The sequence below is a fragment of the Anomaloglossus baeobatrachus genome, chromosome 2 (genome assembly GCF_048569485.1).
Source record: "Anomaloglossus baeobatrachus isolate aAnoBae1 chromosome 2, aAnoBae1.hap1, whole genome shotgun sequence".
NCBI classification, from domain to species: Eukaryota; Metazoa; Chordata; class Amphibia; order Anura; family Aromobatidae; genus Anomaloglossus; species Anomaloglossus baeobatrachus.
Window position 1 is genome coordinate 37,603,136 of NC_134354.1, and position 13,634 is coordinate 37,616,769.

At 41.9% G+C, this 13,634-nt stretch overlaps 1 protein-coding gene across 1 annotated transcript in view; it reads right to left on the reverse strand.

Annotated features, from left to right (window-relative positions):
- LOC142282112 (MORC family CW-type zinc finger protein 3-like) overlaps positions 1-13,634 on the reverse strand; it is a 360,015-nt gene that overhangs the window by 290,850 nt on the left and 55,531 nt on the right. The window lies entirely within an intron of this gene.

Below are 13,634 nucleotides of genomic sequence, written 5' to 3' on the forward strand. Positions count from 1 at the left end.
GAGCGCGGCCCCTCCGCCCACGACAATTGCAGATACACTGGCCCACTACAGGCACCGGCCCACTACAGGGACCGGCCCATCTGGCGTTTGCCAGAATTTCCCTATTGTCAGTCCGGGACTGCAGGTGAGACACACCCATGGGCGGAGGTCTGTGGATAGCCAGAGCTACCCATCTCTCTAGATGTCTGTACAAACTGGGCCTGATATGCCCTAACAAGACTCATCACACTACAAGTACCCGAACGGACATGCAGGTTTACACCACTTCTGTGTTACTTACTGGCTGCCATGTTATAAGGACCATGAGACCAAATTCATGAATTTTTAGTTTGTAAGGAAGGTAAAGTCCTCTAAATTAAAGGGAGACTATCATCAAAAAAATGAAAATCGACATATCTGGAAGGGGTTAATATGTTCAAATACAAAAGATAACAGCCAGCCTTTTTATGGTGCTGAAAGTATTTATTAATTTTTATTTACTTTAATTATATAGTGTTATTAATTTCACAGCGCTTTACATGCATCACTGTCTTCATTGAGGCTCAGAATCTAAATTCCCTATCAGTATGTCTTTGGAGCAATAAGTTTAGCACCCAGGGATATGGGTTTACTCACTGCTGAAGATGTTAACTGGTTGCCCGAGGCCGGCTGGTTTCGCCTTCAGGTCCCCTTCGTCTCAGTGCCAGTCTGGTTCTCTGGTACGTTCTTCCCCTGCACCTTTCTCTGGTAAGTGGGTCCCTGTGGTATAGAACACTGGGGATCCCCATTCGGTGGTTTGACCACTTCTGTCCGCCTGACAGTAGCATGAAACCTGTGGGGTTGAAGTCTCTGGTCCTGTCCCCGGTTCTCCCTTTGCTACTGAGTCTTCAGATTCGTTAGGGTCAGCAAGGTCCTTGATGGTTCCCTTTGCTGTGCAGGTGTTAACAGGTCGGCTTGAAGTGCTTCCTGTCCTAGGGTCCTGTACCCCATCAGTGCATAGTTCCAGGAGTACTCCACCATACTACACCGGCAACCACTTCTCCTGGGTACCAGGTCACCGTTAACCCGAGTTAGGATGTCACTTTGCTTCCACCTTCACACTCCTCCAGTCACTTCTCTTTCTCTCTCCACAGTCATTACTGCTCTCATTCTGACTACTCTCCACAGTCTGCCCCTCCCACCTGGTTAACTAGTGCACTGGATTGGCTTCACCTCTAGGCGGCCATCCATGGTCCCACCCTAGCTGGGTACCATTGTAAGGGGGATTGTTGGGGAAAACTGGGATTACCTGGGTTTTTGGTGTTACTGGCACTGGGGTTCTGGGTCTCTAAGGGGGTAGGTCCTGCATCCTTGTGGGGACGCAGAACCTTGTAGCACCCTGATGGTCTCAGGGGCGCTACATAAGTAAAGTACCTCCAAGTGGCGATGGTAGACGTCAGATGTATGTTATCATCGATTGTGGCCATTTAACTCTCCTAGATGATGCTGTCTTAGAAAATGGCATCTACATGGTTAACCCCAATGACATCTGATATGGGTCCCAATGCTTGCACAGCAATATGAGGCCAAATTAAGCCTGAGGTCTACTAGATGTGTGGCCTTAAAGGGAACCAATCACCAGGATTTTCGTATATAAGCTAAAGCCAGTGCTATACTGGCACTATCAGGATGATTCTCTACATACCTGTAGTGGTCAGCTCGGATGTACAGGTTTTGAAATCCAAAAAAGTAAAGTTTATAATATTAGCTGGTTGTTGAGTGACAGCAGCTGAGGAGCAGATAATATATTCATAGTTTTCCCCTCCCCCTGTTAGAATTAGCATAAGTATTATACAAATGATTCACTTTGTTCTCTTGCAGGACATGTGTGAGGAATACAAGACTGTAATCCTACAAAAATTGTAAGAGGGTGCTAGGCCTGTGTGCCCCTCCCTGAAGACACTGGTCTTCGTTAATCTATATTAATGTAAATTGTGTTGAAGTATGTAATGTATTCCTTTATAAAGTGTAAATTTGGCAATCTAGTGGCTGGGTCTGGTACTTCTCCCTGGCAAAGAGAATAGGTTCTGCCTAGCACAGGAAGACAGTTAAGCTTTGTGGGTTCAGCCCACAGTGGGAGGAGCCAGCTGCAGAATACAGGCTGACTTCATCTTGTTTTAGGAGTTTAGGAGGAGCGGTAGGCTTGGTTAAGGGTCACCATCTCCCCTTTCCCTAGACACAGGGTTTCCCTTCCCTTCCTTTTGCTTGGTACTTCCCCGCACCTAGAGAGCATAATACAAGAATTCAGCCTGAGCACAAACTTCTACTGGAATCTTCAGCTGAGCTGACACTGTGACAAAGCAATCACAGCTCAGTCTTCCTCAACCTATATTCTCCTAGAAACCAGCATCCCATATTTCCATACAGATAGATCCATTCTGCCTGTGAGGTACCATGTCTGAAGTGAAACTACATTTTTTTCAAGGTCCACAATCAGATGAATAAAGTATGGATCTCAATCTACAGTCCAGTGAGAAGGCTAAATGCCCTACCAAACTCACATGGAAGATTACAGAAAACCTTGAAAGTGTGAAACATTAAGTTCAGTGTATCAGACTTATTGCAAAAATTGCTGAGTCACATCACCACCATCTCTCAGCTTGCTTCTCAAGAGCCACCACTAGAGGGAGCTCTAGGACAACTGTGTGCAGCATATGAGCTCTCTGCCAGCAAAAGCCAGGAATATGTTATCACTCTGAAGAAGCTGAATATACAGGAATCTCTAGAACTGCAAAGTTCTATCTTCGTCTTAAATCTGAGAGAGATTGCATCATATGTGAGATTAAGTCTAAAGGCCGCTTTACATGCTACAATAAATCTTACGATGTGTCGGCGGGGTCACGTCGTCAGTGACGCACATCCGGCATCATAAGTATGATTGTAGCGTGTAAAACCTCCGTGCAATTGCGATTGAACGAAAATCCGTTCATCGCATGCATGTCATTCATTTCTCAAAGATTGAACGTGCGGTTGTACAATGTTCCCGAGGCAGCACACATCGCAGTGTGTGACACCCCGGGAACATTGAACGACAGCTTACCTCCGTCTGCGGCTCCCGCCGACAATGTGGAAGGAAGGAGGTGGGCGGGATGTTTACGTCCCGCTCATCTCCGCCCCTCCGCTTCTATTGGCCGGCTGCTGCATGACGTCGATGTGACGCCGAACGTCCCTCCCACTACAGGAAGTGGACGTTCGCCGCCAACATCGAGGTCGTATGGACGGGTAAGTATGTGTGACGAGGGTTAATCGTTTGTGCGGCACATTCAACAAATTGAACGTGCCGCACATACGATGGGGGCGTTGCAAATCGCATACGATATCGTACGCGAAACTGCAACGTGTAAAGCAGGCTTAAGACAGAAATGAGGATTGCTTAAATTCTAGAAGCGTTATCTTACATTTCTGGGTTCACCAAGCAGTCAAAACAATCATGTTCTTTGAAAATTCAATGCTAAATGAGCAGCTCATAAAAACTCGTCCAAAAGCAGAGGTTTCCACAATACAAGCTCCTTTTCCGCAACTAAAATGGAAGTGAGCACAGGAGCTGGAGCAACATGTAAAAGGGTAGAAATAATTGCAATAGAAATGAATGCCGTGCACAAACATTCAAAGCTGGAAATTAATGCAAAAGAGCAGAAACAGAGACTAGAGAATAAAACTGAGCATAGCAAAGGTAAAGGTCCTAAACAAAATTAAAGGTACTAAACCAAGCTACCAGTGGGAGTCAAAGAGACAGTAACAACTTAAGTGAAATCAATCCAGAACACCCCCTTAAGCGCAGAAGAGATTATGTGTTAAGCCAAAATAGCGAACCATTGATTGCTACAAATGTTCCTGACAGTACAGACCTTTCTCCAAGGCAAATGGACTTAAAGCCTTCCACAACACCCTGCATTCAAGGACAGTCCGGCACTTCAGCAAACTCTACACACAGATGCTCACATGCAACCCAGTATGCCAATAAGTCACCATATTCATGAGAAACACATAATTCCAGTTTCACATGTGGCAGAAACCATGAACTTCCAACCCACATGATACTTTCCGATGTCTCTAGATCAGGATGCTAAAAACCATATGAACTACTCAGTCAACAATTGTCTTTCCAAAATCACTGACATATTAGACTTGGCAAAGTATATTGTTCGCTGTGAACTTATAAAGAACGGTCTCACGAGGTTCAATGATCAACCTGAGAACCATTAGGGTTGGAAATGTGCCTTTAGAACTGCAAGTAGTGACCTTGGCATTACTACTGCTGAAGAGCTTGATCTGCTCATCAAGGGGCTTGGACCACAATCCACAGAGTAGATCAAGAGACTCAGATCTGTCCACATTAATAATCCAGCAGCTTATTTTACGGCTGTATGGGAAAGACTAGAATGAAGCATTGACAGCACTGAAGCCATAGCGAATGCATTGTTTAAACGACTACAGGACTTTCCAAAAAAAATACAGTGAGGAGAGTTCAAAATTCCAAGAGGTCATTAACCTACTGTTAGAGCCCAAGCTGTCCAAGGCAGACATGCATGTAGGTGGGAAGAGAATACAGCCCACTCCTACGTAGAAATACTATGATGTTGAAAATCTAATGTATAAAAAGATGTAATGTGTATATAAATGTAATTGTAGGATGTAGCAGAGCTGAACATTTGGTTCCATCTAGTGGCCGCAGGTGTTATGTTTTATGGTAAGAAAAGTATTTGATTATAAGGTATCCTGTAAATACTGAGTAATGTGTAATGTAGAATGCTGGCCCCTCGTGCTGTGTCAGGCGGGAGACATTAGTGCAGTGCCAGGAGTACTGTAGATATAAAGTTAAGGATAAATATAGTGTTAAAAATATAGGATAGTTAAATACTTTAGATAGGATGTTTTAGCTGTAACTAGGGACCAAGCAGCAGGAGTGGGGAGTGAGTGGTAGTTAGTTAGTTAGTTAATAAGATAGAACAGGTACACAGGAAGAGTAGCACGGAGGTTACCAGGAAGATGGAGACAGGAGGGAGGAGTGAGTAGAAGGTTTAGAAGCACAGAGGAGTTTGTAGTCAGTGAAGCAGCAGGAGCTGAAGTATCGTGTTCCCAGAAAATAAGACCTCCCCTGAAAATAAGACCTAGCAGGAGTTTTCAGGGATGCTTAAATATAAGACATCCCCTGAAAATAAGACATAGCTGCTGTCAATAATGAAGTGTCATGCAGCGGTAAAAAAGTTAAAGACACTGCAGGGCACTTCATTTTAGACAGCGGACACCCCCTAAAGGACAGAAGATAGAAGACCCCCCCGATCATACTCACATGGCCAGAAGCATGTGGTATCTCTGATGTTGTGAGTGTGTGCGCGCGATTGTACCTGTATGTGCGATATCGTGAGTGTGTGTGAGTGTAAGCGATCGGATGTGTGCATGTATGCTGTCTGATGTGGGACTATGTGTGTGTGTATGCGATCGGATGTGTGAGTGTCGGCAGGAGGCAGAGGAGGACGGCGTGCAGCGCAGCTGCTGGGAGCGCTCACCAGAGAGCACAGGGAAGAATGATGTGAAAGCTGTGTGTGTGTGTGTGTTTGTGTGTTTGTCTGATGTGAGTGTCGGCCAGATGCAGGGGAGCACAGCTACTGGGAGATCACAGGGAGCAATAATGTGGAGTGTGTCGGCCAGACGCAGGTGAGGCGTGCAGCATACCTGCTGGGAGATCTGGGAGCCATACAGACGCCCAGAGCTGGTAAGTATGACAATCCTGGGAAGGGGGGTCTGCTTTTTGTGGGGGGTAAACTTACCGCCAACCATACGACACCCCCTGAAAATAAGTACTGATATTTCTGGCACACTCAGAAAAGAGATGTCAATATGATATTGAAGAATATTTTATTTTCATATTCTGCAAAAGGAGTCAACCAAAATGTCAACGTGTGTATATCTAATAAAAAATAAATATAAAGACAAAAGACACTCTTTTTCTGAGTGTGCCAGAAATATCAGTACTTAAATAAAAAAAAAAATTCTGAGCACCAACATATTACATGGTTGTAGCAGAGCTTTTCCCTTCATACCGTATACCAATTTATGCTCTAGCTCCCATCTTTTTTAGCACATTTCTCTAATGTTGCTACCCACTATATTGTTCAACGAAGAACAGGCTACTGCCATCCTTTCTCATTTTACATCATCTAATCAATTTCTGACAACACCGTCAGATGAGATCCGTTCACGTGACTATTTATCTGAACGGAAGAGGTATATAGCACTGGAGTTACACGCTGCTACACTCACAGAATACCATAGGGTACAGAGGATACCTAAGGGCCTCAGGGTGTCATTGAGACCTACCTTATTTTCGGACAACCCGGATTTCTAAAACCAGTTTGAGGGAATACTCAATAAATGTTCAACTGACCTCATTCTGCTTACATTGTCCTTTCTGCAAAAGGAGATAACCAGTATTGAGTCCAACTTCAAGTCTACTGAGGAACAACTCAGCCATACCATTCCGGCTTCTGACTACAGTTCCCTTAAAACAAAAACGGAAGAATCCATCGCAGCCTTCAGAACCATTCTTCAGGACCGAAAACGCACCAAGTTCCTCCAGGATCAGAAGAATTATACTAAGAACAGGGTGTACCGATGGCGTTCCTCCGAACCACCGCAACAAACATCCAGACCGAACTATCACACTTACTACGACCCCTCCACCAGTTCCGGAAGCGATCAGAGTGTCTCTTCCTCATCCCTTTTTTTAGGACAACGACGACAACAGAGAAGAAAACAAGGAGGAGCAAGGGGCGGGCTTCCAACAGCGGCCAACAGGATGGTCACATGATCTCAGGTAGGGACAATATCGTCTACAATATTTCATCCCAATAACTCACACCCACACAGATACAAGTTCTCCAAAAGGGTCTAAGCTTCTGTCCCACATAGTTCTTTTTCACTTGAACAGGAATTGAACCGATTTTTAAGGAATTTACGACTGAAGGCACATTTCCAACAGTCTGCCTATGGTATTTCAGAGACCACCCTATCCACTACTAATGACACCCTTACGCTTAGAGATTTACGACTACGACTTCCTAGCAATTTCCAGCCTCCCAGACACTACCACCCTGTGGAAACATACATTTCTCTTGTCTCATCTGACATTAACACCATCATCAAACGCATTGAAAAGGGTGATTTCCATCTTAAGAACAATATGACCCCAGAAGAATCCCAAGCTCTTAGATATTTGAGCAACAATAGGGATCTAATCATTAAACCTGCTGATAAGGGCGGGGCTATAGTGGTACTTGACAGATCATACTACCTCACTGAAATTCATAAGCAACTGATAATCCCTCTACCTACACCCCCTGCCCCAGAGATCCCACCTCAAAAATTGCCACCTCCATCCAGGAAGTTGTTAATTTTCATCTACACAATTATACAATCAACCAGAAACTAGCAGACTTCCTAATCAACCACCACCCCATCACACCTGACAGACTCAAAAAAACACTTCTGCAAAGACTTACTTGACCTGGTACTCACCAAAAACTTCTTCCTATTTGAGGATTACTTCTACCTTCAGACGAAAGGGACCGCTATGGGTAGTAATGCTGCGCCACCTTACACAAATATTTTTATGGCCCATTTTGAAGACCTATACGTATATCCCCACCCCCTCTTCATGTTGCATGCTAAAACCTGGAAGCGCTTCATTGATGATGTACCACATTCGTCGATGGGGGGTGGCAATGCCACCCCCTCTGGGGTCAAGCAAAGGTTCACTGCTGTAAGAAACAGCAGGTGACATAATTTGAAAGCCGTTGCTATGGCCATGGCAATCAAATGGAATTGTAGGCAGTAAAGTTACGTCCCTGGTCGTTAAGTCACGTAAAAATAGGACGTAACTTTACTGCCCGCGGTCGTGAAGAGGTTAAGGGGCCGAATAATATTGCATGCCCCAATTTTCAGTTTATTATTTTTTAAAAAAGTTTAAAATAAGCAATAAATGTCGTTCAACTTCACAATTGTGTCCACTTGTTGTTGATTCTTCACCATAAAGTTTAATTTTTTTATCCTTATGTTTGAAGCCTGAAATGTGGGAAAAAGTTGAAAAATTCAAGGGGGCCGAATACTTTCGCAAGGCACTGTATCTATCTATTATCAATGTATCTATCTATATTTCTATATATCATGTATCTATTATATATCTATCCCTCTATTATCTATCATGTATCCATCTATTATCGTCGATCACATTTATTTTGGTTACACTTAAACACATTGCCACCTATGGGTTGGAAACGTAATTACACCAATGACGTAAAAATGTTATTAAATGATAATACTATCGTATGTACCATTATTCAATATTATTTCATTATTTTAAGAGTCAATTATATTAATACTTTTAAAATAATAATAATGATATAGTATTATAGTATTAGAGTTATGATACGCCGTGATGTTATTGGTATCATTACCATATTTGGTATAAAGAATAGGGAATGAAGTCTTCAATCAAGATTACAGAATGATAAAAGACTTTTACTATTTTTTTTTTAAAGTCCAAGTTATTCTTCAAAAAGTTGCAAAAGCTGATATCCAAAAGTCCAAAAGGTAACATCCAAAATAAGACTGTGTCAATTACTATACACTTACCGCTTTGGGACTGCAGCAGTATGATGATCTTATGATGCCAAGATGGACAATGTTATTATGAAGGCTCTGTTTTTTTAATATTTCCAAAACTTCATGACATGATATTGTCAGGAAGCTGCAACCCTGACATATGTTCTGTGCATAAAGACTAAGCTATGGATTACAGGAAAAGTGTCAAAGTTAACCCCTGTCATGCTGACCAAAGACGTCTTACCACCTGTTCCAGGAATGACAACAGGCAGCATAGAGGATCCAAGGTTACTAATGTAAATTTAACATTGCACAGATACCAAAAGCCTATGCTACTATTCTACAATTATGGGCTCTGTGTCTTTATCAACATTTGATCATGGACTTTCATTAAATATATGGACTTTGCAATAAAGAATAAAGTTTATGGATTTAACAATGATAATTGCAATAATGGACTTTATCAAATCGATAACCAGTCATCTTTTATTAAATATATCTATTTCAAAGGACTGTGTTTATACCGGAAATAATCAACAGACATCAGTTGGTAAGAAGACACCATGCCAGATGACATCAGATGATAACCGGATCTGTTTTGCATCCTTTTAGATTTAGGGAAGTAGAATTATGAATTTTATATGATTATCAGTCACGGCCTACCATAACATGAATCCACACTATTATATTGTTGAACATACAACATGAATCATGCGATATTGATTATTATAATTATTATTGACATTAATCCACTATCGCCAAAGAAGAAAATAAGATCTGTTATCTTAATGATGTATTAATTTCTTTTGTGGGTTTCATTAATATTAATTTACCCTCCACTGGGGGAATTGTAATAATTTCATATTTATTAAATGATTTATAATACATCTAAATAATAGATCTATTGAGGCCGGGCGTAGACAAATGCTGACATAGTCTTGCCTAAGTATATTCATCTGGAAACTTCTAGTGCGTACAGAACAACTCCTTAAAAAACCTTTTGAGTAGCTGCATTGGACATATATACCATGACACTGCTCTGTGAGGAGGGTCACTGCTCCATCGCTGCTGAAGCAACACATGCTGTCAGACCTCCAGCATATCACCATGGCCTAACCCATTCAGGATCCAGGGAAAGATGAATGAAGAATAAGACTTCTACTGATTTAGTAAAGAAATGGACTATTATTGAACTCATCACGTAAGCTTTCCTTTTCTGTAACTGATGTAATGAACTCTTCTATTTTTGTCAATCATTTTTACTCAATATAAAATACATCTATTTATTTTTACATTTTTGAAGTCTATCTTTTTCCTTATACCTCATCACATATATAAAGAAAAATATATCCGACCAAAAAGGAGATATGAAGGCACTCATCAGTTTTCTTTGCAGAGAAAGTCTTGTTTATTCTTCACACATAAAAAACGGCATAGTAGCCTTGTCAAAGCGCCGGCTGTCAGTGCGAAAGAGCTGTCGTCTGTGTCTGATCTGTGTCTCTGTCTCCCCTTCCTCCCTACTATGCCATTTTTTATGTGAAGAATAAACAAAACTTTCTCTGCAAAGAAAACTGGTGAGTGCCTTCATATCTCTTTTGTTCGGATTGTTATTTGCTTGACCTTTGAAGTCGCACCGCTAGTTGCAGTACTACTAGGGAGTATTTGGTCTGTTCACCGTGACAGGTGAAGAAGCAAATTAATTACTAGCTGTGAGCTGTGCTCGGTTTTTTCTTTCTACTTTTGGTGAAAGAAAAATATATGTTAGGACATTTATTTTTTACAGGGAGCAAACACCTGTTGACAGATTCTCCTTAAGATAACGTTGACGGTGACTCTTATTTAGTGGTTGTCACGCTAGGTACTGGAAAGCCTACTGCTAGTCCCTGGGTTCCATCACCGCCCTAGATAGGTTCCGCACCTTTGCACCGAGCCAGATACTTGACCCTAGAATTACCCTGATCTGGGCCCTAGGTAGGGAGCGGATGGGATGAGCTTTTCGTCAACCATACTAGGCACTAAAGGACACAAAGTGATAACAAACAAGCAAGATATCTAGTACACTGAATACTGACAGCAGGAATAATAGGAAGTCAGGAAGCATTTTGCGCAGCCAAATGCTGTGACCTTCTATTGCCGAACACCACAGGACTGTCTGTCACCCGTGACACATCCGTGACAGTGGTAGAAGTAATAACATGTGAATAACATTGCGTTCATAGTCAATATTTGTAATGCCAAATTTCCTGGTGTAATATTTATTTATCACTGGTGCCATTCGATTGTACCTCTGTAGACAAAAAAAAGTGATGGCACTCCCAACCTAAAAATGAGCAAAATTAAACATGACATGTAATAACAAAAAAGACAGTTTCACTCAGAAATGCTAAATCATGCAAACCATGAATGTAAGAATATAGATATGCATTACTGCTTAAGGAAATCTAGGAAATTTGAGATATTGAGCATACAAAAATGTCCATTTCGATATCTGCCCAGTAGCTATCTCAAGACATATCTCGTATACTGAGTACCTACACTAACGCCTCTTTCTGTGTTAAAAATTTCCATGTGTATGGGCAAATAGGAACCTGCTGCTAGAGAATAAAATCACCTGTGGGTAATGGGGGAGGTATGCACAGTCGGCGGGCATGACTCCATAATCTAGACAGAAAAACCTGATGGCACTCCCAACATGCAGTCTGAACTGGTGCAAAACTGAACATGACATATAACAAAAAAAGACAGTTGTAGTCTGAAATGCTAAAGCATGCAAACCATGAATGGAAGAATATAGACCTGCATTACTGGTAAAGGAAATCTAGGAAAAATTGATATTTAGCATACAAAAATGTCCATTTCTATATCTGCCCAGTAGCCGCATCAAGTCATATCTTGTATATTGGGTACCTACTCTAATGCCTCTCTCTGGGTTAAAAAACTCCATGTGTAATCTCAATTTTTCCTAGATTTCTGTAAGCAATAATGCATGTCTTTATTCTTACATTCATGGTCTGCATGCTTTAGCGGAACCTAGAGAGTGATGGCTGATATATTTACAAAGCCATAGCACACCACTGTAGCTAGCTGGAGGTTTTAGATTCCAGCGGTGGAGGATAACTCTGCACGTATTTGTGCATACGGGCAAATGCGTAGAGACTTATATCTATTTTTGTGTTATTAAGAAGTTTTTACAAACATCGCCAACTGTCATGGCGGTGTCAGGATCTGTGGAGAATACAGATTCTAGCCCTCTGCCTGCTAACTTCTCTGATGTCTGTGATCAGGACAGTGTGACTCTAGCCTCCACCCACAGACTTGTAGTTGATAGGCAGGCTAGCAAGAGTTAATCCCTGCTAAACTGCTTGTTAATTTTCTTTAATCCCATGTGGAGATGAGCAGAACCCTTGAAGTTCAGTTCAGCGGGTTCAACCGGAGTTTAGATAAAGTCTGGTTTGGGACCCGGACTTGATGTGAACCCCAACTGAAGTCAATAATTGGGCAGTTTGGGTCTCTACCCACATGCAGTCATAAACAGATCACTTCTGGGGGTGGGTAAGTGGGATTTTTCCATTTTTTGGGGATTGAACACTACATCCGATCATGCTGTTGTTACCCCCAGGGCAAGCCATTAATACACCACCAGCGGCTCGCACTGAGCTGAGCACAAAGTGTATCTAAGCAAAGCGACGCTCGCGCATGTCGTATTCATACATAAGGCACCCAATCTCCGAACTCAAACTCTGTTTTTTGGTAAAGTCTGTGTTTGGTACAAACACTGAACAATGGGTTTGCTCATCTCTGATCACATGCTGTGGGGGAGCCAATCACATTCGCTCCCCTCCTATATACTGTATGCTGAAAAGACACTAACTTTAATGCCATTGTTATAAAAATTTGTGATGCACTTGTGGTTTCAAAATGTTCATATACGTAAATAAGTACTAAAAAATAAAGTAATGACAGGCTTTTAACGCCTTTAAACAGCTGTATACGTTTAATGAACATAGTAAATGAACAAAAGGCAAATTAATATTTGGGGTGACCGCTCTTTGCATTCATCAAGTCTATTATTTTAAGGGGCAAAGCATGGGAGATATGTTTATTCATTGGGCTTTATAATAATAGTGACATAGTATCCGTAAAAATAAAAGTATGTGCTGCAGAAGAACAGAAAAGAAGGAAGTCTGCATTTGAGCTATGGTCACGAAATCTCATCATGGCATCTGTATTACAACTAAAATTAAGGGGATGGAAATTACTTCAATCACAGATGTCATATGTAAGGTACCTGTATGTAAATGTTTATTTGACTGAGTATAATCAGTGTTATGGTTCCTGAATAATATGCAGTCAGATGATGGCTACAATATAATTGTACATGGGGATGACCTGACAATGCAATTGATCACTGTACTATGCAACGAGCTGCATTCATGTACTGACTGTAGTTCTTGTGCTGCATTCATTTACCGACTCTGGTTCTGGTGTTAGACTCATGTTCTAACGCTTGCTCATGTGCTATATTCATGTACAGATGCTGGTCCTGGTGCCAAATTCATGTCCTGATATTGGTTCTGTTGCTGGATTCATGTACCAATGGTGGCTCTGGTACCGGATTCATGTAACAATGATGATTTTGGTACTACGGTCATACCGACAGTTGTGCTGGTATACCAACAGTTATGCTGGTGCTGGATTCATGTGCTTACAGTGCTTCTGGTGGTGGATTTATGTACCGATGGTGTTTCTGGTGCTGGATTCATGTGCTGATTTTATTTCTGATCTTGTACACATGTAGATACTGGTCAGATAATGTGCTGCATAATTATGTTAAGCCCTTCACGACCATGGACGGAAAGATCCGTCCTTGTGCCCTGGGCCTTAACGACCAAGGACGGATCTTTCCGTCATGGCGGAATCGCGGCACCGGAGCCTCCGGTGACTGCAATATGTTAACAAAAACCGCAGATTCGGGGAGGAGGGGACCTGTACCTGACCTTAGGAGGGGTGGT